The sequence below is a fragment of the Aquila chrysaetos genome, chromosome 26, assembly GCF_900496995.4.
Source record: "Aquila chrysaetos chrysaetos chromosome 26, bAquChr1.4, whole genome shotgun sequence".
In the NCBI taxonomy this organism is placed as follows: Eukaryota; Metazoa; Chordata; class Aves; order Accipitriformes; family Accipitridae; genus Aquila; species Aquila chrysaetos.
This window is the reverse complement of record NC_044029.1, coordinates 11581299-11608879: the sequence shown is the minus strand read 5'-3', so window position 1 is coordinate 11608879 and position 27581 is coordinate 11581299. Positions and strand designations below refer to the sequence as shown.

The following is a 27581-nucleotide window of genomic DNA, read 5'->3' as shown; positions in this document are numbered from 1 at the left end:
ACCATCACAGGGATAAGGAGCAGCTGTGAAATTTGGCAGCCTTCAGTTTTAGGGGGTTGATTTCAGTCCCATCTTTTTAAAATCAGGTTTCCTTTAGGGAAAAAAATGTATTTAATCAGGAAGGGAGAAAAGGTTCACGGAGTGGCTCTGGTTTTACAAACCCAGCAAATTAGTTGAAGAAGTTCTAGGATATTAACCCAGGTATGACATAATTTTCACTTTTCACAGTTTTCTGGTGAAAATATGCCTGTGATACAAGTCAGGGATAGTCTGCATTAGTCAAAGAGTGCATGCAATGCATCAGGATAAAGAAGATAATGTTCATCTAGAGAACCAGTTACTTACAGAAGAAGGTTGCTTTAGCTGGCATATTAGCATTTGTTGACCTTGCAAAAAACCCTATTTTAGATAGCAATTCAAATGAACACGACTCGGTTCTTTGGAACGCAAGCATTGACGTGATGCAAAGACCAGAGAAAGTGTACAGTAGGCGTTTAAGAAAATAATTTGGATAGAACTCAGGCAGTAACAGAAGGAGCAAATGAGAAATGAGATGTGGGCAGGAGGGACTTTTGTGGAGCTCTGTATGTGAGAACAAGAACCTTAAGCTCAAAGTGGGAGAGAGGGTGGAAAATTTAGAGGCTGGGAGTCATGTAATTAAAGACAGAATGTCGCTAGCGCCCACGTTTTTGTATGTCTGTATATCTTTTTTTTCACCTGGGAGTGAAGTTATTAGAGCTCTTCCCACCATGCAATATTCACACCCAGGTTTCAAACCACGCACATATTCCCTTAAAAAAAAAAAAAAAAGAGGTCCAAATTAAGGGATTTTAAAATTTTTCTTACTATTCCTCAAGCTCTAGATGCCACTCAAACACTTTGTGTTTGGTTTTTTTTGAAGTGTTATTTAGTAATGTATGTGTTAATTTGTTCTATATAGTGTGCAGGTACATATATGTTTTGCATGTGAAACCACAGGGAGGCTATTATCGGTTTTCAATTAATGAGATTGTCCAGCATTTCCCAGTACATAAATCTGTTTCAGTTTGTTTATACAACTTTGTCAGACTGGCTAAAAATGTTGTGCTAAAAACTACCCTGCTGTTTCTGAGTCTTTCATCTCTGAGTCTATCGCTTGTCAGATTGTGGAGCAGTGACTTCAAATTTGTGAGGAGATTATTTTGGGCCTTGAGTGAAAAGCTGACCAATTTTAAGCAAGATACAAGGCTTTTAAAAAAATGAAATTCATGGGTATTCAGGAAAGACTTATTTGATCTCAACAACTAAAATCTCAATATATTCCATCTTCACTGTGCATTTGCAAACTGCTCTTGACATTAGCAAACCGCATGAGCAAGCCCCAAAGTCATTTTTGAGCTTAAAGCCTACAGATGTGAAGTAGGATTTGCTTTGTAACGACTGCTTCCCCTTAACACAAAGAATGAAAGCTGGACTCCTGCGCTCTTCTGAACCTTCTAAATGGGGTGTCATGGAACATCCATATGCTGTCATGTAATTAAAAAGTTTATCATAATGCACAGGCATGAGGGATTTAAATTATGGATGTTCAGACAATTCTGGCATTTCCTGACCTTTCTATGCTTGATTATTATAACCTTAATTGTGCTTTGTTGGCATAGATTTTTTTTTTTTTTTTTTTTTTTTAAATGTATAAGTGTATGCTATTCCTTGAAGCAGCAAAAAGGCGTTTAGGAAGTGGAAAAAAGTAAATATTTTTATGAGTTCTGATGATAACAAAACACATGCTTGCCAAAACGCGTCACAAAAAACCTGTATTAGGTCAAACAGACACACAAAAATTGTTTATGCTGATCTTCAACTATATGTATCACATATATGATATGAAATCAGGTGGAAAAAGCAATACAGAGATTGCTGAGACTCTCGCTTTGTTTGGCAGGATAGGCTTTGGTCCTTCACAACCACGTGGGTACCTAAGATTTCATCTTATTTCACATAGCATTTAGATCTTATTTTTTCTACTCTGAACAAAAAATAATAGGGTTTGTGTCAGGGCTTCAAGGTATACCTTGCCAGTGGTATGATGAACTTCCATGAAAGAGGTTTATTCTCCTCTCTATCATCCCTGTAGATATGTGAAGGACGTATGCATTTTCTCTGTGGTATCATTAGCATAAACCTTTTTCATAATTGGCAAGATTTGCCCTGGCCTTTCTGTTGTAAAGGACTCTGCTGGCATCTCTGTGCAGGCAGAAAATAAATGATATGCTGCAAATATCTGATTTACTTTAGCAGGCAGGAGAGAAGCTTCAGTATTCCGTCCATCATTAGAGCCAGCAACTTTTGCTGACAGCAACCCTGTGTTCTTCATGAAAACTGAACTTGGGTTTTCTCTGACAACCCAAATTACAGCTTCTACTTATATTTTAAAACTTTTTCGTTTTGTGAGCTGGCAGTACAATATCCTTCAGATAGGTGGGCTGATGATATCTCTAAGGGTAATGCCATTTCTGACAAATGTGTACTTTCAGACTGATTCTCGTTTAATGGATAAATCAGGAATAATTCATTGAAATTAAGGACGTGGAACTGGTCTAAAAAGACAATCAGGTCCCCAGTTTGATTCCACTCTAAATTGGTTTCAGAGAGCACCTGCATCTCTACTTCTTGCCAAAAAGCAAAGGATTGAAGGATCTCCATGTGGAAACCTAGCCTGAGAGAGCTCATCCAGATAATAATATTAAATTGCTCTTTGAACAACTTCATAAAAAGCTAAATTCATGAATGCAACATAAGCCAAGGCTTAAGTGTTGCTTGCAAGCTGCTCTGGAAAGCACATTGGTGTAGAAAGGAACACAGCACATTTGCTTGTTCTAGGGAAAGAATTGTAATGGTTCAATGAAAGGCTGAAGGGACACTGGCAGCATCAGATGTCAATGGTTGTATCAGGGTTTTTTTGATTTTTTTTCTGATTTGGACTCTTTTTTTGGTCTATAAATGCCTATTCCTTGCAACTTACCTTGCTTCAGATACCATAAGATATTAATTAGAGAAGAAGATGGATTCACTGCAGCGGGTGTAACTTGGGATGTGGCTGAGAGAGTTCTCAGTGGTATGATGTTACTTTTCATTTATTGTTCTGTCTTCCTCCTCTACACTCTAGCATTTGCCTTCTGGGACTCTTAAGAGGGAGTATTTGAGGAACATTCTTGGAGTTCAAAACTCTTTTCAAAGTAAGATGAGCCAAAAGAGATTAGATGTAAACACACAAAATGAATTATGTTCTTGGGAAGAATAAGGTTTATTGAAAAGTAGTTTGCAATGTTTCCAACCCACCCTCCCTGTTAGGGAAGTTGAAACAAGCCCTTTCAGAAGGGGATATAGCTCCACTAGTTCAACCATTGTCCTTCCGCCCCTATACCTGCTGAATTTCGCGCACTGTATCAAAAGCCACAGTTTCCTTCACTTTCATCAGTCAACAGCCAACATAAGTTGTGCAACCACTTTCCCCTCACATCCCTTGGATGCACTATTCTGTTTTTTTCACCTTTTTTTCGGATGAAACCCAAAGCTTTAAAGGTAGCTTATGCTGCTTAGTGTGCTTTTATCATGACCCTCTTCAGCTACTTTGCTGTTGCACTGAATCTGAGCGCCTGTTACACAGAGTTCTTGTGCACAGGGAGTCTTTAAAATGCTTCCACCATCTGTCACATGTGCAGAAGATTTGGCAGTTCTCTCAGACTAGCTCAGGCTGGCCTGTCTGTTCTCAGCCAAACCATAACCACCATAATACATTATTAATTATAATTATAATAAAATAATTCCAGATTTTGTCTGTAGTTTATTAACTAACTTCCTGCATGAATGACTATAAGTCTTCTTCTGGTGTTTGTCTGAGTAGATGAGCCTTGAGCTGGAATATTGTACTTTTGGAAAAGGAACTTTTCCAGAGTTCAAAGGGGTATTGAACTGGGAGCCCTGTTTCATAGGGTTGGTAGTATCAGAAAACGCTGAGAGACATCATGAACAGTAACTTAAAATCCTAATAGAATACAATGCCTGTTCTCATACTGTAAAGTTTTGGCAGCACATTGAAATTGCTGATGTCGTTTGGAATTTAACCCTCTGGGATGTTGTTCAGTGGACAGGCTTACTTTATGTTTTGCCTTTCTATCCAGATGCTTCTGTGTAATGTGTATTTCAGCACCGTACTAATACTGTGCTTTCTGCCAGGTGCCTCTGGAAGTTTGGTGTTGATGTGATCACTGTTCTGCCATGTTGCAACTATTACCTGTTCAGTTTGGTGCTTCTGGTAGCAGAGCAGGATTTACTACAGACAGTTAAAGGAAATGTGTATGCCACAGTATTGAACTATTTGCTGTGTGCAAACATTCAGCCCTCTACACCTTCCTCTGTCTCCCAACATTTCAGCTGTGTCCAACTCTGGGTACCAGTGTCTATGGCAATAAAACAAATATTCATCCGATAGATAAGAAATAATAAACAATAAAACACAAAATAGATATACCTACTTCTTGCCGTCTAAGACTTTCTTGGGCAAAACTGAATTTTGCTCCAAACCTCCTGCGCTGTGTAGGGAGTCTTCCTATACCTTTGCACCTGCCTTCACCACTAAGTATGCCTGTGATTGCTATTCTGTGCACAACCTTAAAAAGTCATTATAGACTTTAAAGTCAGCATGGTTCATACAGTTGTGTGATCTGCTATAATTTTCCTGGCTGTGATTGTAGAGTATTAGTAGGTTCTTAGGAGAGTGAAATAATTATAAATATCTATACCTTACTGTTTTTGCAGTTATTACTCAAATATCTCCAGAAACCGTAATTAAAGAATCTCTCTTGTGAAGCAATTTAATTTTTAAACTGTTTTTACTATTGTTGCTCTCTTCTATACTTTTAATCTTCCATAATTTCTTTTCACAGCTGTTGCTGTTAACATTTCCCACCATTTACTTTTATTATTCTCAAATGATCCTGCATTTTCATAATCTCTGGTGTAAATCTTTCCCCATTTTGGCATCTGCTAGGCTATCGAGAAAGTTACTAGTTAGAAGTACCTATTTCAATGTGTATCTCGGTTTTTATTGTTTCTGCAAAGTACAGATGCAAAATTTAAGTACCTAAAGCATAAATATGGGTATATCCATGCATGAAGAGCAGAATAATTGTGTCAAAAGGAGCACTCCTGGTTTTTTGGCTCATTATGTTGTTAAGTATTCAGGATCCTTTGAGGATGAATACCTTATTTTGAAAAGCATAATGAGAAATAAAATTTTCAGTAATACAATTTTGTACAGCATTATTAATTTTAAAAGAATGGTATTTGAACTGACTTTGTTTCTGGTCATGCTTTCAAAAGTCAGGATTTGGACGATATAAAGTAAGCAGAGCAACTGGACTTTGATCTGATTTTGTGAGGTTGCCCCCTCCCTTACTTGCTTTAACTATCTATAGAAATTGCCCATAGAACCACAAACCAAAACATGGAAACATTTAACAGCTGTGTGTTTTTTGGTTCAGATACTTTATTAATATCAGTGACATAAACGAACTGCATTGTTAGCATGCTGTCATTAGTATGTTAAACTGTCATGATCCTGCAACATCATGTCTGCAGACACATTTCTTTGCACCCAGCTTACATAAGGAAATGACATTCAGAAAAGGCAAGAACAGTGCATGGCAGATGTTTACTTTAAAACAAGACCGAGCTGCGAGTGATTATGTGAAATGAATGACAAATGAAGTTTTCTCTTTCTCAGTTTCTGTCAAGTGGCAGAAAGAGGGACAATATCAACTAATTTCAGTTTATACGAAAAAGGAGTTCATGGAAATAAGTTTTTAAACTTTTGCAAGGAATGGAAGCGAATTACATTCTCATGCGATGCTGAATGAGCTGAGCATATAGTTTGCTGTAGGGTCATTAAACTGAAGGGTGGCTGTTTACAGCTGACACATTTAACATTCTAGGAGATCCACTTTCTCAAAGTGGATGGTGTGGAGCTAGGTATTAATGTCATGCGGTCTATTTGCATTCTTTATTTCTGCTTATCTCAAAGTCTTGTTTAGATACTTTAAAATTATTTGAAGTGAGGCTGGACTTTATCATATGTTAACAGATTGCTAATACTTCCCTTCAGGAAGATGCAGATGGTTTATTTTGATTATAACCTACTCCTGAAGAGAGTACTAATGTATTTAATATCAACTACCTAAGACTCAGTTTACAGTTTCAGCAGCGGCATCATTTTGGTCCACTACTGTACTTCATTGCTATCAGCAAAGACTAATGTACTGTCTCCTTTGTGTTAGAACAAAACACGGGTAGCAAGATTTAAATCATTACCCAAAATACCCCAGGCTCAAATACAAAATTAAATGTGTGATACATATTTGAGTCCTGAAGTCAAGAAACATATGAAGTTCTTTAAAATGTCTTGATTTGTTTGATGGCTGGAGGAAAAAAAATGTAATTTTATTCTCCTGCATAGCTAGCCAAAAAAAAAATCATATTGAAATTTGCAATAAAATAGGTGCAATTGAGATTATAGTTCTAACATTAACAAACATGGTATATTTTAGACAGATGCTTCATGAGACTGAATATAAAAATTACGGTTTTGATAATTTAGTATTGGAGATGCAGCAGCTTGTGATCACTAAGTTGTCTTTTGTTCTAAATTGCTTCAGAGAGACCTACTTCCTTGTGGAGTAAAATATTCTTGTTTCTTACTTAAGTCATTTATTAAAGAACTATTTTTATAATAGCTACTTACCAGATTCAGGTAGTTTGTGGTATGCATGTACACGCATGCTTGGCAAACAAAACATATGAATTATAAGAATGTTCCAATTAACACTTTAATAGAAAGTAATTCATTTGTAACACTATAAAAATCCTTTGCCTTGGATTTATTAGGTATAAGTGCACTTTAAAGAACGTTTGGATTTGGCAGCTTCAGGAGACCTCTAAAATGAGGAAGAACAGGGAAAAAATGGAAAGCCACACCATGGTGTGCTTTTTCGTACCCACAAGAGGTAACGAGAAAGGGGTAAAATGATCTGCTCTGACAGCTACTTGCTGTTGTTTTGCACACCCACTCTTCCTCCTAGTTGGCAGGTGGACAAAACAGGTAGGTGAAAGGAAGGATAAATTTAAATTAAGCTTAGCATCTTAGGGGTGCAAATGCACGTTTGCTGCTTGAGCTGTAGGGCCGCTTACAGTGCAAAAGAGGAAAATTGCAAGGTTTTGACCTTTTCCCTTGCAATGTGCTGCTCTTAGAGCAAAACGGTACTGCTCTCCGTCCTGGGGCTGCAGGAAAGCAGTGATGTTCAATGCATTTTGGATTGGCAATAGCATTGCAAGGTAACTTCATCATTAGTGGCTAAAAAAGATAGCCGGAATCCAGCTTTAAAGCTAGTCATGGGTTACCTGTGATCAGACTAAATTAAAAGAAGGATGTGCAGGTTAAAAAACATGGGAGCCTTTTATTTCCCGGAAAAAGAAATGGACTTTCAACCCTGTAGGCTGGCTAAAGACAGTGTTCAAAGGGAAAGAGCATGAAGGGAAAGCTGGGAAGGATACAGCGTGGCAGAAAAACTGCCAGCCAGTGCAGAGAATACCCCTCGCTGCGGGACGCAACATGTGTTAACCTTTCTCTTTGAAAAGAAATCCCTCCGTTTGCTTGTATCAACATTTTACTTATAAATCTTGACTATGTCACCTCTGAGTCTTCTTTTGATGGAGAGAGGAAAAGACGATCCTCCCTCTCCAATCTGTTCTCCGAGCGCCGTTGCGGAGGCTTCCTGCCCCTCCTGAGCCCCTTGTGACAACCTCAGCTCCGCGCGGGGAAATGTTTGGTGCAGCAATGTGCTTGCAGTTTGTTTTCTTTTGAAGTTACAGCACTAATCTCATCTGTATCTAGTTGTTAAAATATTAAGTCTTCAAAGATTTCCTTTGTAAACAAAAGATTGTCATAACAATTTAAGCAGGATCAGATGTGTAAACATAAAGAGAGGAACCCTCAATGCGTTTTACAGAAGTTTTTTTACAAAAGGATATGGTATAGTTATAATTCAAACCTGCTTAGTGGATTGAATAATCTAAAATACATTATTTGAATGGAATTTAAAAATAGTTTTGCCTAATTACAATTTACCTGAACAAATAAGCTTTTAATGTTACATGTGTGTATCAGGTTTAATTACCAATGTGCTAAACTTTCTCCTATATTCCTTTTGGATGCATTATGCTCTAGATCCATCTCATACTGCAGAATAGAGTGTAAAATGGCTGCTAACCCTATTAACTGCTGTGCAGGTAAATTCGTGAAAGCAAAAATTGCTTTACTGCGGTTTAAAAGCATGTTTAGTGTTGGAAATAATTGCATTGCCCTGCGAAGTACAGTAATTGACAGAACAGGTATTTGTCATTCCTCAAAGTGTTTTATCTAGAAATAAATCTTATTGATATGTTAGAGTCTTTTATATTATAATATCCAACAATTTTTGATCAGACACTCAGTATACTTACTTAAAAGTGAAATTAAGGTATTTCAAATGGGTAGGATTTGAATCAGTTTCTGGAAAAGAAACTACGGAGACAGAAAACATCAAGTTACATATTACATATCTTCTGACTGTTCCTCAATGAACAGATTAATATTGAGAGCCAGTGCCTAAAATCTGAAAATTTGTTGATTCAAACTAGAAATTCACACACAATTACAGTAGCAAGTTAGTGAACTGTAGGAACAAGACATGAGGAATAAAGGTAGGCTGTACTTATCTCCACTTTGTTAAATCAAGCCTAGATCTTTCTATAAGATATTTATTGCCAGATTCAAATACCAAAGTAGACAAAATTTAATGAGTGGTCTGTGTCTGGAGTGACTGGAAGACATGTAATATTTTTTGAGAGTCAAGTGATCAATAAAGGTCTATAGTCTTCATGACTCATGAACCACCATCTGGAGGCTCTTCTCTTTTTCCATTGACTGTACCAGGAACAGAGCTGGACAGCTAGCTTTTGAGGTATGTTAAGATGAACCATGACTGTTTTAGAGAATTTAGAAAAAAAAACAAAAAACAAAACCCGAAACAAAACAAAACAAAAACCCTACTGGGTTTTGATTTTTGTTCATTTTAAATAAAAGAAATTCTAGTGGAGCACTGCAGTGAAGTGACAAGCCTGTATGTAGTTACATCAGCCACAGCATGACATGACATACTGTCATCCAGGGATAGTCCTTTAGTGGAAGGAGTTACCTTCCAAGGGATTTTAGAAAGGCTCCATTTTAGGAAAAACAGTTTCCATACAGCAAAGCTTTTGAAAGAGAAATCAGCATGTTTCTATAAGGTTAAAGAATTATTCTTTTTCCTCTTTGAGTTAAGAACCTTCCCCTCTATGAAAAGAATTGCCTCAGTGTGCCACGTATGACCCAAATCTTCTGATGCGTAAAAAATAACTGAATTGGCTCTATTTTACAAGTATTTTCCCTTTGTTCAAGATAGAAAGAAATTTATGATCCCCTGTTTTGTACATCTTTCTTTCTCTCTCTTTAATCATTTAAATTAATGACACCAGCAATACTCTTGAGAAATGGATGAATATAAAGTGGATAAACTCAATGGAAAAGCGTGTAGGAAAAATCATTTTTTGTGTATTAAAAATAAAGTATGTTGACAACGATAATTTAGAGCCTTCCAGATAAATTGTGAAAGCTAATATCCTAACTAGATTTTCAATAGCTTTCCCTAAACAGCTATTTTCCATAAAATTACCCATCATATTTTGTTTTGGAATGATCCTATTGAATTGGCAATGTGGGAAATTTTAAGACTGGGCTTGTGGGTACGAGTGTCATTCCAGCGTGCCACTGAATTGCTGAGTAGCGGTAAGTGAGCCCCAAGAACTCCAACTCAATTTCTGCAGATTTCCAGTGTGGGCAGTAAGAACAGCCTACCTCACAGAAAATTTACGATAGATAGTTTATTAATTTTGGATGGCTGCTTTGGTGATATTTTGTCAGATTCTTGGACCTGCTGCAGCTCTTTGGTACAAGTGAGCACAAAGGCAATAAATACTGAAGGTAGCTAGTCAGCAATTGCTACATGCAGTATTGGTCCTCGGTCTGGAGTGGGTTTGACTAGCGCTTACTCAGGGAGCCGTAACTATTTCCTTGACAGGAGCTCCATTTCTTTCACTAGCCATGGCTCTGATACAAGGGGGAACTGAATGATGTGATATTCGTTGTCTTAAAGCTTCAAGCACTTTCTCCACCGCGCCCCGCTCTGAAAACATTAGCTGTTGTCCTTTCTCCGTAAAAGTAGCAGTGAAACCCAAATACCGAGTTCGTTTCACGAAGTGTTGAACTGCCAAAGGAATAAGGTCTTTGAGGTTCTCTTTCAAGAAGATAGCAGTGCATTTCTGGGTTCACAGTTGTGGCCTTGCCATAGGTAGTTATTAGGATGCCAAATTGCTACCAACACTTCAACTTTTTAAAGTTAAAGAAAAACATAAGAAATAGTTTATTCTTTATTTTTCAGTAGATCACAGGTTTTGAAAGAAATTTCTATCTTGATAATATATCCTAAGTAGCATTAAGAATTGATCACAAGCTGCAGCTTCTTATAAATATACTCTTAACAAAAGGGAGCTCAGGATTTTTTTGTGGATGATGCTTCTTGAAATTGAATACTCCTTAAAAAGCTGGCTTTGAAGGGTGTCTTCTGCTTTCCAACCTCCTGCCCTGTTCCCCTTGCCACCAACCATATAGTGGGTACCCCTAGAGGAAAAATCATAATGACATATATCCAAATATTCACTTAAAACCTCTAAAAGAGCCTCTGTAAAATTTACTAGGTATGGTATAAAACAATCTAGTGGTTGCCCTATACTACATGGAAAACCAAAGCTGCCTCCCATCAGTCCAATGCCTAAGGAAAATACACACAGGATATGAAGTTATCTGTTTTCCCCTCTCCAGCAGCTGTGATGTTTTAGATCAGTGTCTTAAAAATGAGGATTAATTATCAGTGCCATGCTAAGAATCATTCATATAATAAAGCAGGGACCAAAGGACAGTGTTGTCATTTTCATGTGAAATAATTCATATATTTGGGAGGACACTAATCAAGATACCAAGTTAATTTCTTAGGCAATTCTGCTGTTCATGCTACCAGTTTCTGGGAAACCACCTTGTCTTGTTTGAGTAGCAGTTTGTTTTGTTCCCGGCATCTCGGTTGCATTTTGCAAGGAGAAGTTGGGAAAAAAGCCCAACATAAATCCTAGGAAGAGTGATCCCAACTTAAGTGTCTCACACCTGGTTTTATAGGATTTGTATTTGAAAACCTAAGCCAAATTATGAGGAAAAAAATATGGTCTAAAAAGGAAAAATAGGAAAATTTAGGAAAAATAAATAAGGACTTTTTAATTAAAAAAAAAATGATGACTGTAAGCAACCTGATAATTTCAGGATGGCTTGCACTTTGGAGGTCACAAAACTGTAAATAAAACTAGATTTTCAGAGGGCAGTGTTAGATTTTTACATGTTTACTCTTGATCTTTTAGGCAAACAGAAATATACCAGAGTGATCTTAAAACAACTGAATCTTCCACAGTTAATTGTCTTCTATTTTATCTCTGAGGGTTTTTTCAAAATATTGTTTGCAAAAGTGTGCCATGATGTACAGATTATGCCGAACATGTTGTCAGGTCTTCCTGAATGGTACGTGATTAGATTCAAGCTCTGGATGCTTAAGTTGTAGATGTAGCAAATTATTTTCTCATTTCATTTGACCCCGGAGAAATCCCTCAGGAGAAATTTGTGGATTAATGTACATGTCACAGAAAGCCTTTGCTCCTTAAGGAAACTCAGTTAGACATGAATCTTACTCTTCTTCCCTGTCTTTTTCTATTCCTGATAGGAGAATAAACACCAGTATGTTGAACCACTGTGATTTTAGAAGATATGTATGTATTTTTGCTGGAACAGTCTTATGAGAAGATTGTGGGCCTGTAATATATTTAATCAGCCTAACATTTATTATATGCATTTTAATACTTGGCCCCAATGAAAAAGGTGGAACAGCTCCTACACCGGGCCCCCCACGATGCCTGATTTCTTGTGGGTCCCTAGTGCATACTGTACATGCAGTGCTGTATTTGCCATTAAAAACTTCCTGAAAGGGCTTGTGTTAGCACACTCTAAATTTTCTTTATGGTTGGCCAGAGAGTACTCAAAATGATTTAGTAGTTTCCTAAGCAGTTCTTCAAAAGGAGTGTACGTTAAAAGGGCGGTCAGAAAGTGACCCTTTGGCTGGGCTGAACCCAGAGCAGGAAGCTTCCAGAGACACAGCAGAGAAGGGACTTCATCCTGAAGAAAATGCAAACCGTGGCACTAATTATGTACCAAAGGGCAATTATCATATGTCTCCTAACACCTGAAGTTCTTCTACAGAGACTGCTGAAACTGTGCATAAAAGATATCAGAAGGATACTGAGGAGACCGCTGTCCTCAAGGGTGTAGGTACCATGTCGAGCACAGCGTGCATGCCTGCGTGGCTGCCCTTGGCTCTGGTTATATGCCAGCAAAATAAGACCGTGCAACATCCTCGTCCAACTCAGCTGGGATACTCCGAAATTATTTTATAGGCTGTTGACAGAAAAAAAAAATTGCAACTATTTCTGCTGTGTCTGGTTTTGGCATGGATTCTATGACTTGTTTTAGAGGAATGCGACCGGCCCTTTGCTGCGGAGGATGCTGGCCAGGTGCGGGGAGAGCCCTCGGTGTCCCTGCAACGCTGCGGGCAGCTCCCAGTGACCTAAAAGCTCAGCAGAGGTGGTGCGGCTCCCTGAGCTTCGTGCTTCAGCTCTTGCAAGCTGCTACGTGTAGCTAAATGGTCACTCAAGAACACTCCGAGATGCTCTCAATTATAAGAAGCATTTCGTTAATTTCCATTCGTCCCCAGATTGTGGAAATCCGGACGTGGCCTGGAGGCATCGGTGCGTTCTGGGTGCAATTGGGATGGACCAGAGAATTTAACCTGAAGTAGCTGAGTGTGTAAAACTTTAGCCAGATAAATGAGATAAAGGAGGAAAACTGTATTAAATCTAGATAAATCAGTGCTGTATTGTGTCAGGAATGGAAACACATTTATCAGCATAGTACTTTAGAGTAATATGCTATAGTGGCAAAAAAGTACCGATAGTTTTCCTTTGTGCTGCCGTTGCAAAGTTCTCTGGTACATATTTAGCTGCCAGCTTGTAAAAAAGTCTGTGTGTCAGCCCCATCAGGACTTCATGCAAGCCCTAAGAACCAGCCAGCTTCATATTCTAATCAAAGTAAAATCTCATGAAGCTAATGTCAGAGGCTCTACAAAAATGTATGGCAGCAACTGTTTTTAATAAAAAATAAATAATTGTATGGTGTGTAGCAAGTTGTAGCCTTTAAGTTTATACACCATTTCACTTTCATGCTCAGGTTCCTTTAATTTTCCACTAGTTAAAAAAGTGCAAGCCTTTTTTTGGTTTCCCAGTGTATTTTCATTTTTGTATTGTTAAATGACTTCTTTTTGGCAGAGGCAAAAATAATTGGTTGGACAAGAACATATAGAATCATTCATGCATTTCCTGAAAGCTAGTATTGTGCTGATGTTTCTCTATGAAGCTGTTCCATCTGCTATTTTTCTGTAAATTTTAAGAGAAATCTTAGAAATCTTTTTAAAAAATTATCACTGGGAAGCAAGGCGTTTTGAAAGCCAAACTTTTGCCAGAGTTGTAATTTTTTTCTCATTGAAGATGGATTTTTTTATAAAAGCCACCACCTCAGTTATTTCCGAGTCACTGCTAATTTAAAGTCAGACCCCCTTCCTTCATGGGTTTCTCACCCTAGTGCTAGTTTTTTCCTCTGATATTTTTATAAAAGCCTTCTGTATTCCCATTTGGATAGCATTACTTCACAGTGCTTCTTCTCGGGCGTTATCTCTTGCCTGCAAGACTTGGCTGAAGCCATATTATTAATTGGTTTCCTCCTCGTTTTCTTTTTACAAGAAAGGACTTTTTTAACCTTCGAACTTAGAAATCACATTGGTCATTTCTTTCTCCTTGCATTTTTCTTTTGAAGCAGTATTGAATTCCATTATACCTCCTGGGGTGTCTCTTAGGTTTGACCAGCTTTCCTGTACTCTAGTAGTCATATTGTTTGGGTTTGGTTTTTTTCACATTTTCCAGCTACTTTCATTCTGATATTCAACATCTGTTGGTTTTGGGTTTTTGTTTGTTTTACCAAAGAAGAGAATGCCAAGCTCCTTCCTGTAGTCCCACCTTTCTAGGGTAGACTATAATTCAAAATAAACTCTCATTCTCCTTGTTGATAGATATTTGATTCCATTAGTTCCTCAGTAATTAGCTATAAGACTTTCCCATAGTGATCCCCTCTTTTAAATTTATCACCACTGCATTTTTAATAGTGAGATTATAGCTCAGTGATGGTTCCATTTTGAAATTTCACCATTTTATCCTTCCCTTTCTGTCAGTTCGGTAAATACGAGAACCTATTTTTGCTGTCCAGTTATATTTATGAAGACGATTGCCATTCCTTTTCAGGTTTGCTTTCATGGTCTCATATGTTTGTCCAGTGTACCAATTTCAATAGCTCTGTCTTTTTCCAGCTTATCTTTCAACGCCTTCTACTGATTTCGGCAAACTTGGGTTCCTTCTGGTACATTTGTGTACCAAACTTTGGGAGAGAGGAACAGTAGTCAGGAACAAGAAAGAACAGCAAAAGACTCTTGTCAGTATTCAGTTCGGAAAGAAGCCTTTGACATCCTGATAAATGCTGCTGATGTGGAACATTCGAAGAAATTACTTCAGCTTTGCAAAGTGGGTGGTAACAAACACGATAGCCTCGAAGGCTGGAGCGTGAGAGGGGGACAAAGTTTCCCAAGTTGGCAGGGACTTAATTAATTGCAACAGGCTTCAAATGTTTTTGCTGTCTGCAGCTATATTTTTACTTCATCTCTCACTTGCTAGTCTGCTCTCCAACTCAAGTGTTGCTGTCATCTATTAATGTAGAAAGTAGGGAAAGAATTTCTTTGTAATGAGGGGGGTTTTCTTTGGGTTTTTTTCCCCTCTATAGTGAAGCCATTTGGGGCCCTCTCCATCTTTATGTTAGTGACCTGCCTCTGAATCTTGGGAGTCTAACTGGAGTAATTTATGGGCTAAATGAGGTGCCATATTGATGCTACGTCTTCTGAAGCTTTCTAGCTGATAAAGGATTTTTTTTTTTTTTTCATTTGTTTTGTTTTGGGCTTGGTTTTTTTCGTGTGTGCAGTTTCAGCCAAGCAGTAGCCCTGCTTTTTTGGTCTTTTCTGGCTTTAACTCAAGGTGACATTTATGGGAGAGGAGAGAGCTTCAGGATACCGGGGAGAGATCCAGGGTGATTGGCTGCTGTTTGGCAGTGATTTATTAAAGCAGCTCTCCTTATCTCCTTGACTGAGATCCTGGTATATTTACTGCTATAAACCCAGCTAGCCAGAGGTCTCGTTACCTTCTCAGCAAAAGTTTCTTGTGTCATAGACTTTGACATTCAAGTTCAAAGCCTAAGAATGATTTCATTTTTAATATCAAACATTAATAGGTTCCAACTAAGCTGTCGACATTCCTTGCAGCAATCAGCCGTTTTGGATGCATATTGCCCCTTGTATAATTTAAATGCAGTCTGCTTTGCTTTCTCAGACAAAATAGCATATGTTTTGTAGTATTTTTGGAAGAGGATGAACACTCTTTGGGTTTCAGCCAGACTCTTTGTATTATGTGCAGGTGCTTTGGGCCTTTAATAATTAGGGGACCTTCTAATAGGAGAATCAGAGGACAAGGCAGGAAAATTACTATGACGTGGGTTCTCTTTGCCTCTACAAAAAACTAATCTTTCCTGTTTTAGCTAAAGTAAACTTACAGCTGTGTTTCAGCCCATGCTTATAGCAAACACGATACGGAATTGATAGAATCATTAAAACATTATTAAGTAAGTATGCTCTATTTCCATCTACCTGGATTTAATTGCTTTACCTTAAAAAACCCCACCAAAACCCCAAACCAAACATTAACCTCTAATTGAACAGGCAAGCAGGGCAAAGGTCTGAAGTTCCTGGGTTAATACTATGTCACTTACTCTTTTTAAATTTTCATAGTCAGTAAATCTACATGGACTGGGTTTTTTTTTCCGAAGGCCGACCAAAGGAATGGGTATGCTTTTTGTAGTAGGCAAGCTTGCAGTAGGCAAAACCTTGGCTTTTTTCTTTACCGTGTCCCACCCCGAAGCCACACAAGATTTGAATGAACTCAAAATGTTACTTTTCTGTTCTGCAGAAAGCCTATCACGGTAAGTCACCAATTGGTACATCATATATATATCAGTATATAACAGTGGGTCTGCTGAGAGGTGTCAGGGTAGGCAAAATGTATCTTTCCAAACCAACTCCCAGGGAAACTCACTGATATATGCTTGCATGTATCCTGCCTGCAGGTGTTTATCCACGTGGTGTGAGCGTGTACTCACGTCCACACCTATGTGTCAGTGTTTCTCTGTACGTGTCGAGTATATACGCATGTTAGCGGAGGAAGCCGTGGTGTTCACAAGCTGCGTTGCCTCTTTGTGCTGTCGCCCTCCGTGTAGGCTCCGTGCCTGAAGCTGCTTGGCATTGAGTATCAACTAGCAAACTAATGGGAATTAAAAGCTAAGAGGATGTGACCTTAAATGGTTAGCAATGACACAGCATGCTAAGTTTTTAGCTCATAAAGGATAAAGCATAAGAGTCATCTTAGGAATCTAACAGATAAATAATGACACTATGAGGCAAGGGGACAAAAAGGCAGTGGAAACATTCTCCTGGTGATTATAGATAGAGTAAAATTATTCATTAAAGCATTTTGCAAAGATACATTAGGCTCAAGAAGCTGTTTTGGTTCTTACAGTCTGATGAACTAGATAATTAAAAATTTACCCTGACAGTGTCTTTCAGAGCTGCTAATTATTTAGCAATTTTTGCTCGACAGCATGGTGCTGCATATTAGACCTAATTGACATTATATCTTACTGTATATATTAGAAGTAGAAATGGACAATCAGCATATGCTGACATTTTCCTTTCATTACAATGACAAATGAAGGAAATATTTGGTTATTATACTGTCATCACCATTCTTAGGAAGTATCCAGTATTTAATATTTTATATCATTGTCTTCATTTACAAACATCCATTGATATTCCAAACATGCCAGTTCTGAGTATTTTCCTTATTTTGCAATTAGGAAAATAAAGGGAAAAGGGTTATATTTGTCTTAAACATCAAAGTACTGAGTCTGCTGGTTTGTAGACTGGCTATCCACCCTTTTAATCCCTCAGAATTTTCAAAAGCCTTGCACCCATTTTTGCCTCAGAAGCATCCATACATTACCTGCACTTTATTTCTGCACTGGGAAAATGTATTCTTCCTATTAACTGTGATAAATCTGCCCTTTACACCTCTACTTCTCATGTTATTGATTAGGCAAACAACTCCTGTCTGGCTTTTTCATCTGCTTGTTTGCTCAGTTCTGCATCTGCTCAACACTGACGCTTCTATGCTCACCCTGGCTGTTTTCTCATCCTGCCATGTCTTAAATGCTATGGAAATCATAAACTTTCTGGGGTGAAGACTCTTATTGGCATGTTGCTCCAGTGTGCAGGCAGCATATTTAACCAAAATATTTGAGCATTGTTACTAGAAGGTACCATAATATGTCTTATGGTAACTATTAGTAATGAACACCCAAAACAACTCTACAAAATTAACTTTACAGCCATTGTTCGAATTCAGTCAAAGCCATCACTTGATGTTGTTCCTTAATGATTCAGTCATGCTCTTCTTCCAGAGTACTGCTATTTTATTTTCAGCAGGACTCCTCCTTCAAATAGCCTGCTTAAAATAGATGGAATGAAACTGTTCATGAAAAAGTTCATTGAGGGTATTTTGTACATAGAAGATGGGGCTGTGAAATTAGAGATTTGGATTGGAAAGCCCCTTTGTTGTTCCATCTAGTCTAATTCTGCACTCTTGCTAAATAATGATATTTGGCTGTCTGTTCTCACCTTGAATATTCTATTTCCCCTAGTAACAATTTTATGGTCTGCCCACAGCATCTTGTTAAATTGCCTCTTCTCACTGGGTTGGCTTATATATAGATTTTCTCAAATGCAGTAACATAAAATACTAAAATAAAAAAACAGCAGTAAGTGGTAAAAGGCAGGAAATTTAAAGAAATATATGTGAGATAGCTATCGGGAAAGCAGTTAGAGCATGCAAGGCAAAAAAGCAAAGCAAAATAATATCAGAGCAGGAAGCCAAAGAAAACGAGAATATAGTCTGAGTTCAATAAAAACAATAATAAAAAGATGACAATAGAATAAGAAAAGTGATAGATTTCATAATCTTACTAAAATTGAATTAGAAAAGATGCTTTCGTTTGTGTCCATTTTGATAAAGCATTCCACTGATTTTCTGTAAGGCAGCAGTTAATTATCAAGGTACAATTAGCCCTTAGACACAACAACAGAGAGAAGTGTTCCCTGATAGCTGTATAATCTGATGTATCTGGACAAAAACCATCATAGCGTTTTAAAAGGAAAAGCAGGGAAACACTTAAAAATGATGCTCAGCAAATTCTTGAAGGCAGGAAGGCAGTATCAGTCAGATAGTTAAAAGCAGAACCACACTGAGGGAATACAATGCACAGAGACTCAAGAAGTCATTGCTTAGTAATCCTGACACTTTATTCAATATATTCGAGTGTATATTATTTACATAACCCTCACATGTGGAGAGGAACATCTTATATTTGACAAACAGCCAAGATGTGATGAAACAGAACATGCCAGGCATACTGCTGCTTTTCAGTAGTGCTGTGCCCTTGCATTTGCTATAGATTTCCAGAAAAAGCCATTGAATAAAGCTTTCAATACCCCCTCTCACTGATAGTTAATTTCTGCTGTAAAATAACTGAGAGGCCTCCCAGACCTGCTATGTGAAAGCTCAGAAAGAGCTCCTTATCTAATCAAGGAGAGGAATCTCCTGACTCACTTTATGGTTTTATACAACCATGTGCACGCTGTAGGTGGTCTACCTATTGAGCGCTAACCCCCAGAGCATGTTGTAATAAACATTTTGCTAGACAAAATGGTAAGCTGAAGTGAGATTTAACAATTTCAAAATTCTTTTTGGCTCATAAAACGAGAGGAAACAGGAGAATTGTATTTCACAGTGATTGTTGTCACTGATGATGTTTTTAATATTCATTGCACTGTTAAAATATCATTAAGCCAATGGAAATATTCATAGGATAATGACAAAATATTCACTGTAGTAGCAGAAAAATGTTTAAGGATGTTTTCATCAATCAAATATCTGAATATTGAATTAAATTAGAGCAATTCATAGTAAACTGATTAGAAAACAGTGAGAGCAAAGTTAGGTAAAATAATTCAACTTAAAACAAAATAAGGTAATTTTTTAGTTTTCAGGTTCCATTTTTCTGCAGGCACTTTCTTGAAAATAACTGCAGTCACTTCTTTAAAATCTTTCCTTTTAATCAATATTTTTTACAGCAGTTGAGATTAGGTTGTTCATTGTAGTGACAACAATGTCAATGAACTCATTTGGCCTTAATGATTTGATTCCGGCAGCAGCTACTAATTCTGCTTACTAGGAAACCGAAGGTTTTCGTACGAAGGTTAAAGATAGAAGTGGTTCCTGGGATGGCTGACAGGGTGGATCACTGCTGCTGAGCCCTGTAGGAAAAGGTCACGGCTGCAGTACATAAGGGAGGGCTGTCACTGAGGGAGGTGAAGTCACATCTAGCCTACAAAGAGAGGTTTGGACTTGGGTAAACTAGTCGTTGGCAGGTATAAGTAGGATTTGCTTATTGTCTCCTGCTTATCTTTGCCGACCAACACTGCTCCTGGCTTCTAATCACCGCTGCCAGGCGGCCGTCACGTCGATGGGACTGTCAGCTGCTCTCCTTCCTTCTTCCATTCCCGACATTATTTGTTTGTGACGTTTCCAAATAGAAAATCTTGAGCAAGCACAGCACTGCTGGGTAAGCAAGGGAAAATGAAAGACCTTTATCTACTGACAGAGGTTTTTAAGCTATGGAAAGCTCCTTTAGGTTTTTATTTTATTTTTGAAGTTGCACACGGTATTCTGAGCTTATCTATATCTCACTGAGAATTCATGTTCAAGCCGAATAACTTTTGCATCCCATTTAAATGGGAGTAAGTGAAGATCTCATTACTTAGGACTTTGAATGATTAGTCATTGGGGTGTAGGTTCTCTAAAGATTCATAGAATAGTCTAGCATATAGTGGCCTTAGGAGACAATTTCACTCAGTTGCACAAGGTAATATTGGCTATGAAATACAGCTTGCTAGAAAAAAGATGGCTCAGCAGTTCACCCTGAAATGTCACGCCATTTCAAAGACTTATCTTTCCCAGTGCTGCATGTTGCAAACTTACTAGGCTCTTCATTGAAGCCTACATACACAGTAAGAGTATTGTATGTAAATGGGAGTGCATGAGAAAGCGGCAGTTTGCAAAATGACACCTGAATTATAAGAAATAAGAAGTGATTGACAGCTTTTGATTTCCATTTACTGGTTCCTGGGTTACCAAGCCTTGTCCGCAGCGGCATGAAGGGTGTTGTCTGAACTTGATGAGCTGACCGTTCGGTCTCATTTAAGATGACTAACTTTGTTTAATACCGCACTGGATTCCTCCATCTGGGTAGTTTTTTCTTATACCAGCTTCATTCTATGTTCTCTCTTCAGTCATTCAGAGGGTCCAGAATTTGAGGGTTTTTATTAGCTCTTTACACTCCTGTTATACTGCAGTACATTGCAACGTGAAGGAGAAATTTTCTTAACTGTTAGGAGAGCCATTGCAGATTACTATAGATGTTCCTTCCCAGTCCCAAAAACTAAACTTCAGTGTGGCGAGTGGCCTGTTAAAAGACATGTATCGCAAACTTCCACTGATTTTGATGACACTGCAGATAGATAATACTCATATATGCTATACAAACAGTAACAGGAATCCTCAAGGTTTGTACACAGCTCCTGAACCAGTTGAACTATATAATCAATTTAGGAACTAGCCTAGTTAAGCCAGACACCATTTGGGTGGATCCACCTATATATTGCCACAGATCTGTAGAGTTTAGTTCAGGAGAGAAGATCTAGTCTTGAAAAGGCAACTTAGTGTTTCTACTTGTTTGTCACCCAGCATCTCTGCAAGGAACACTTAGTACACGTTACAAAAGGCAGAGGAAACCAAATGATTAGTTTGAAGAGCTGGGAGGCAGTGAATTTAGGTTCGGAACATGAATATTCATCAGATCTTACTCCCCTAAAATAATCATCAAGCACAACCTTTCTTGGGGAAAAGCTGTCAAGTTTGACGTACCGTGCATTCAGAACCTGACTTAGAAATGATTAACTTTGAAATGGAAGAATCTTTTCAAGCAGCATTAAACAGAGCATTTTAGCAGTTTCCCATTACATTTTTTTCAGTATTTGTAAAGTTCATTGATTTCAGAGAAATAAAAAGCAGCAATGTATAAAAGATGGAAACTTAGTACTCGGGGGTAAACCAACAACTCCTCCTTCAAACCTTAAAAATAAAAAGAGGCTAAAAAATGCATTCAGCTAATGTAAAGGGGTAAATTAAACTGTCTCATATCTGGGAGTGCTAGATAGAAGGAAAGGCAATAGGAGGCCTTCCTGCTTTCCCTGCTCAGCTGTATTATTCGCTATAATTTTAGGAAGACTGTCTCTCAACAGACTGAAGGGTGTGCAATAACTGGAAAAATCAGGCCATTTGGTGATGTCCTTAAATGCTTAGGTGTCACATTTTTAGACATCTATGCTTGAGAATTTTTATCTCTACCCAAATCCTACATGTCATAAAGAAAAATGATGCTACATAATATCATCAAATTTGTTATTTTGAACCATTTAGAAACAAGTGCCAAAACCCCTCTAAGTTATGGTTTAATAATAAAAGAAATCTCTTTTCTCTAAGGGAAAGTCCTAGGAAAATGCTAATCCTAGGGCTCGGATGTTTAGGGGTGTTTTATACCTCAGAACGTAAAGGGGTTTTTTACGTTTATTCTAATATAAAGAAGTATATTTACATTATCCTTATGAATTCCTAATTCCTTTTAAAAGACTAGCTAGGCTCAGGCATTTAATCATGCACTGCTTTATGAAATATATTTATTTTTGTCAGTTCTTGTTGCTTTTCAATTTCAAATTTATTTTGACAAGTTGGTTTATATCTCAGTTTTTTTCATTTCTTCCCCAAGAGATTTCTCCTTTTGCAAGTGTCCAAAGTAAAGGATTTTAAAAGAATTGACTTTCAGTAATAGAACTATAAATAAAATAGTGAAGATTTCCTTCAGACAAACTCTGGTAGAAGTTTGTGTATCATAAAAAACAAACAACCAAAAAGTCAGCCAAAAATTTGTTATAAAAGCCTAAACTGAAGTACTTGATAAGATAAAGGAATAATAAACAGAGAATCAAATGTCAGTAGATGTCACTTTTTTTTTTCTTTTTTTTTTTTTTGGTAACAAACAAATATCCTGACTTCTACTGGCAGACTATTTTGATAGTGGAAAGGAAGAAAGATATAGTGAGATGGACTCACACACTGCACAATCTAGGGGAGAGCCCTTAATGGCTTGTTTATTTTCCAGGGTTGCACACTCCAGCATTCCCAAGTGCAAGCCATTGTATTTGACAGATTTGAGTATGACCAGAGGCCTGAACCAGCAGCCTGTCATGTTCGACTATGGCGAATGCTTTTAATAGCAGTGTTACAGCAAAAGAGTGGAGGCTGAGCAGCTCGTCAGTCTCGGGAGACTCCTAGACATTGCTGCGTTACAGGCAGACCATGACTGACTCGTGGCCATAGATTAATAAGAGCAGGGAGAAATCCAACTTAATTTTTTTCAAAGAAAAAAGCTTGAATAAGTGAATAAAAAAACCAACGGGCCACTGGAGTCTGCCTGCTTGTCATAACAAGCAAGAATCCTGTGGTGCTTTCTGCAAACACCTGTAACGGTTGTCGCACTCTCTTTTCTGTACATGGGAGCAGCCGCCCATAGCTGCAGCGGGTCAAGCCCTGGACAAGTTTATTTGCAGACTACTGCAACTGGCTTCGGACTCGAGCTTTGGTTTGGGACCCTCTTGTTCTTACTCTTCACCAGCAGTATTTCCAGTGACGTTTTGGCTCAATGCCTAGGTTTCTGAAGAATGAACGTGAGGCCAAAAGTTAGTGTGTACTTAATCCGGTACGTGGATCAGGTCGCTCAGCAGCAATACCAAGGGAGGGGAAAGCCACACGCAGTGCTTCGCTGCTGAGTGTAGAGTACCCTATGGCTTCCAAACAGCCTGTATATGTTCTCTCTAATCTCCAGTTTTAATACAGGTTTTAAAAGTGAATCTTTAACTCATTTAACTATCATGTTTGTAACAATCATCCGTAAGTATCTCACAATCAGAAAATTAGAATGGGGTTACTTGAGTACGACAGGATGTTCACGTGAAGTTCTGTTAGATCAATGGCAACGTTAGAGGTGCCAATTGAAAATCAGAGCTTGTAATGAAGGCCAAGAGAGCAAGTGTCTTTATTAAGCCAGTGAGTTAGCAAAAAGCGGAGGAAGGTCAGAGGTCCTCTGACTGTTCTTTCTGGTTTTCTCCTCCTTTGGAAAAAGGCACAAAACCTGGCAAGATGATTGAAGAATTGCTTCCATGATAATGCTGCTTCTTTGCCTTTGCAGTGACTGAAGCAATATAGTCAAGAAAAGGGAGCGGTGTTTTTTGCAGGGGTTTCTTCTGCACTGCTGCAAGGGAAAATGGTAGTCTTAGTTTACTTGTTAGCAATTAAATATTTACATAAATGTTACTTCTCTCATGGTTGGTCTTATCTGTTATATTTTAGCACAATAGTCCTGATTGTTACCCAATATAAGGTTACCTATTCCTTTACCCCAATTGTAGTCCTTCAAAACCATTTTAGAACATTTTGTGATTTATATTTATGTCAGTAATCATGTACCTTTCCTGGGAATTGAAATTGGGGGCCGGGGGGGGGGGGGGGGGGGGGGGCAGCGTGTTAGATATGGAAATGAAGACTTTTTATAAGGGAAAAAGCTGTAGCTATTATAAACATTGGCTAGTTGTAGAAGAGCTGTGATCAGTAGTAGTACATATTGTACGTGTCAGGGATTTTAAGAGGTAAGTTTACACTAGTTTCCAGGCTGCCATAGCCTGTTGTCACTATTGCAATACCCTCTGCCCTTTAATTTCCGCTGCTTCCGATAATTTTATGTGGTCTGTCAGAGAGCAAAGATTATCTGAATTTTAGGTTAAATGGGAGAGAAGAGGGCAATCTCAGGTGAAAAGTAAGTACACAAAGTACTTGAATAATGTAAAGGCAACAGACTTTCTCTGCTAGAATTGCATGGGAGGATTTTTGCTGCGGGCCCTGTGCTGCTGTCTGTAGTGCCCTTTGTCTCAGCTGTATGTGTCTAGGGCAGAGACAATCCAGCAGTTCAGTTCTCCAGGCTCTGCTCCCTGCTAATGTCTAGAGCTCTGACCTTTGTAGGTAACATCCATCCTTTTTTTTATGCTGGATTTGAGTTTGGTGTCCCTCTCTGCTTCAGTCCATCATATTTCCACAATCTCTTGCTGTCTGGTCTTTTGATGTCTTTCTTGCATCCTAATTCTTTCTGCAACATTGCAGATGAGTATTTTCAGTCCTAGTTCTCCTAGCAGGTGGTAAAAAGTCCTTTCTGTTCTCTTTCCAGCAGAACCGCAGCCTTCATGCTTATCCATTACAGTATTTTTTTCTCTTTTTCACATGGAAAAACTGCATGGAAAAAACAGTGTGTATGCGTTGTTTCTTTTTTTTTTTCCCCTGATAATTTTAGATTCACTTCCCCACTTTCATAGCTTGCCTGGAGTTGGGTTTTTTTGGGTGGTAACGATAAATAGCAAACTTGCTTTTTGTATTACTAATGTTAATTAAAAATTCACACAGTTGCAAGGATAAGTTGCGCTTAAAATGTGTCTCGTTTGCAGCCCCAGTGTAAGCATCGTTTTGGAGAGGTGTTTAAACTGGCTCTGAGACGAGGTGTCCCATGCAGCAAAGTGAGCTGCCCGGAGGGACCCGGCCCCCAGTGCCCGGCAGATAAGATATCTCCAGCAGGATGCAGTGGGCCTGGCACCTACGCCCGAGCAGACAGACAAGGCTCCTCAGGTGCCAAAATCTCCTACCCTACGGTCTGTATCTGCTGCTACCATTCCTCAAGCACCCGGGCACCTGGTGGGCTGGGGAGGACCAGCCGGAGGGTTTTTGTCACCAGCATTCACCGCTTCTTGTTTGGTCCCGTCACAAAATCCTCTTTCTGCCCCTTGGTGCTGAGCTCAGCACGCTCCCCAGTCACCCAGAATCCCCGAGAAATAGCCAGAACCAAGTTCCTCAAACATTTGAGAGATTCTGACATGTTAGGGGAGTAAATTCTCTCAGGCGGTTCTTTATGCGCCTGCGGGCATATCAGGCGTTGTTTTTCTCCTGCTGAAGATGTTTAGAGGCTAAGATGGGTCCTCTTTTTAAAACCTGCAGTCCACGCCATGCTGACAAGCTGTGTCAAGAGTGTCTTGAATCCATGAACACCATTTTTCTCTTTCAGTCAATCTGGCAATAATAGTAATTTCAGTACTCTCATCCCTTGGGAAGAGAGAACTCGTAGTGAGATACATTAGTGCTGCCACCTTTTCAGCTGAAAGGGTTGCTTTTAACGTGCTGTTTCTCTGAACTTTGAGCTAAAAACAGCCAAGGGAAATATTCTGTTATCCAGAAGAAGGACTACAACTTTCTAAAGGCTTTGGGTTATTCTTTTTTAAAGAAAATTGTTTACAAAACAGAATGCAGCAATGCCTTCAGGAAACATCTGTCACTGCACTAAGAAGAATACCAAAAAACTTTAGCATGCATAAAAATTAGTTATTGTTGTTGGTTGCATATCTTTAGAGATTTGATCAAAATTTGCCATTTCTTTTTAAAGGAATTTCTCAGATTTTGGCTCTGGTTTTGCATTAAATTGCAAGTTTTTTTAATTTGTCACAAGAGAAATTGAAGTATGTTTGACTAAGAAAAAAGAAATTATCTTTTTAAAGTTCTGTTTCAAGCACCCATTTTATATTATCCTTTATTATGTTATTATCTATATATTTTTTCATATGCCTAGCATATGGTATAATATTTCATTGAAGATGTTTCAATTTAGAAAAAGGCAGTTTTGTTCAATATTAAGTAGAGATTTCCATAATGATTTGAAATATCAAATAAAGTAAATTGAAACTTCTGAAAACTAAGACATAAAAAGAATATTTGCAGTGTCCTGTTACACCTCTTTTCTCAGTGTAAAAAGGTGTTATTTCTGATTTTAATATGACAATGTAAGTATAGATTGACTGAAGTCTATAAATTAGTTTCTAATTTATTCCATTGTTTGAGTAAATCTTAATTTTTTTTATAATATTGTGAGATGATTCATCTTCTATCAAAAAATCAGTGTACAGTCTAGTATGTTTTGATTGAAAATTTCCAGCTAGCCTTATATCCACATAGTCCCATGATACTTTGCCCTGTCATAGTCCAGAAACCTGAGCAATTTATCTGGCCTGCAACTCACTCCTACAACCCTCTCTTCTCCAGACTCCTAAAAATTGGATAAGGATTAGGTTGAGACCTGAAGTAATAGTTCCATAAATGAGCTCCTACCCTCATTGGCAAGATGATAAACACGTGGCACAGGGACTCTTTAAGAGATTATGGGACCAACAAAGATTGGGTACCACTGGTTTATGGAATAACAAATATTAATATTTGGAAACTTCTGGTGAAAGAGTCAAGCCCAGTTGTGATCTCTGAGCAGAATTAAAATACTGTGGCTCAATGACTGCTGTTAACGACCATGTGAAAAGCAGCAATGTAACATACGGTGCAAATGAATAGCATTTAGAACTGCTGCAAAAGCCCGGCACAAGTCAGGATTAAGGATAACATTAAACTTGTTGAACAGAATTTACCTAAAACTAACCAATGTCAATAATCTAAATGCCCAAATAACTCTTTAATGCAGAACAAGAAAATCTTGAATATTTGGGAATTGAAAAAAATATCAAATAAATGCTAGGATGCCTAAACCTCTGCAAATAATTTTGGCTCTGAAATCTGTGTTTTCCAAACTCAGCAGCCTGACTTTCACGGGGGAAAAAGCTAGAAGGAATTAAAAATCAGGAAAAACCTCCAAATCTCAAACCTGAATAAAAATGTTCCATGAACCTACTTATTAAAAAAAGAATGAAGATATGCCTAAACTGGATGAAACTTTTTTTTTTTTTTTTTTTTTTTTACGCAGTCTGGTGTTGAGTACAGAATCATGTATGTCTGATATATACTGATATATGCCT

General features: G+C 38.1%; 1 protein-coding gene across 6 annotated transcripts in view; it reads left to right on the top strand.

Moving 5' to 3' along the window:
* NAV3 (neuron navigator 3) overlaps nucleotides 1–27581 on the top strand; it is a 275913-nt gene that overhangs the window by 168847 nt on the left and 79485 nt on the right. The gene's annotated exons all lie outside the window — the stretch shown is intronic.